The sequence below is a fragment of the Triticum aestivum genome, chromosome 4B (assembly GCF_018294505.1).
Source record: "Triticum aestivum cultivar Chinese Spring chromosome 4B, IWGSC CS RefSeq v2.1, whole genome shotgun sequence".
Lineage (NCBI taxonomy): Eukaryota > Viridiplantae > Streptophyta > Magnoliopsida > Poales > Poaceae > Triticum > Triticum aestivum.
Window position 1 is genome coordinate 28919122 of NC_057804.1, and position 1451 is coordinate 28920572.

At 36.6% G+C, this 1451-nt stretch overlaps 1 non-coding gene and 1 pseudogene across 1 annotated transcript; both read right to left on the minus strand.

The window, feature by feature from the left end:
* Nucleotides 1-616: 616 nt before the first annotated feature.
* Nucleotides 617-734, minus strand: LOC123095378 (small nucleolar RNA snoR104). The gene has a single exon (XR_006446233.1). It is a non-coding gene; the product is annotated as a small nucleolar RNA snoR104 (small nucleolar RNA).
* A 327-nt stretch (nt 735-1061) lies between these two features.
* Nucleotides 1062-1173, minus strand: LOC123095395 (uncharacterized; annotated as a pseudogene).
* Nucleotides 1174-1451: the final 278 nt, after the last annotated feature.

Below are 1451 nucleotides of genomic sequence, written 5' to 3' on the forward strand. Positions count from 1 at the left end.
GTAAATAGTAAGCAGCAGGAATGATACCACAAGCAGGAAATCAAAGCTTTACTTTAGGAATATTGTATCAGGTAGACATGTTGTCCTTGAATGCCACCATTCTCTTCTGACGTGGCATATAAAGTTAGGTTTGGCCAAAGTGTTGGAAATTGCTCTAATCGAGAAGTATTTTTCTTCAACAAATTTTTAATAAAGATACAAAAAAAGGCATTCAAGTTTGATGCTTATCGTCAGTTGAATCCAAGGAAAGCATGTTACAGTTTACATCATCCTAGTTCATCATTCTTGCAGTGACAAAGTGATCCAGTAAATAGTAATCAATCCAAAACTTTATGGCTGAAAGTGGAGAATTTTTAGAATGCAGCAGTTAAGTTACTGATATGTTAGATATAACATTTTTAAGAGTCCATAACATACTAGTTGGTTGGTCCCAGTGTCATACTTTCAGCCTTTTCTTCCTAAAGCTTTTATTCTAGACTTAAAGTGAACCAAACAAGTAGACATACTCCAAGCAGTGGACCGTAAGGAGAAAAACTGAAAGTGCTACTCCTAGATGTAAACGAGAGTTACTAAACTATACAAACATCTTTGGAAGGAACATCATAACAACTTCAGCATGTATGTTTTCTCATCTCAGACTTGCAGAACTTCGTAACGACACCACAAGCAGGAAATGAAAGTATCACTTTAGGAAGATTGTATCAGGTAGACATGCTATCCTTTGAATTCCACCATTTTGTTCTTCCGTGGCATATAAATTTAGGTGTGGCGAAAGTGCTGGAAATTGCTCTAGTCGAGAACTATTTTGCTTCTACGAAATTCTAATAAAGATATGAAAACTCCCACCAATATATTCGACACTAAAAGGGCTTAACTAAAGCTAAAGCATGTTGCATTGACATATTCAGGGCTGATTCCAGATTGAACTATGGAACCCCTTGAGATCACAGTGAGTAAGCAAGAACTATCCTACGCAAGAAAACCAACAAAGAATGTTTTCCTGAAGAAACTATAACTTGGAGGTTGAACTAAATCCACCTATGTGGTCACAAGCACTGATGAAAGTCGTCTTATCATCTGAGGCTTGCAGAACTTGCTAACAATGCCACAAGCAGGAAATGGCAATTTTACTCTAGGAAGACTATCAGGTAGGCATCTTATCTTTCTCTTCCATGTAATAAACAGTTGGGCATGAGCACAAGGCAAGATGCAACTTGCTTCTTCAAAGGATAAAATTTCCAGGCACATTACGAACACTATCAGGTAAATGAATTCCTTTATATACTTTATATGCTAGTCAATGCATTCTATTCCGTCACAATGAATTCCATTTCATCAAAGGAAAACTTTTAGATCCACGAATAACCAGTGTAAGCAGATAACTTTGGCAGGTTTAGTAAAGATAGAAGACAAACAACGGTTGTTCATATAAAGCATCAGAAATTACACGA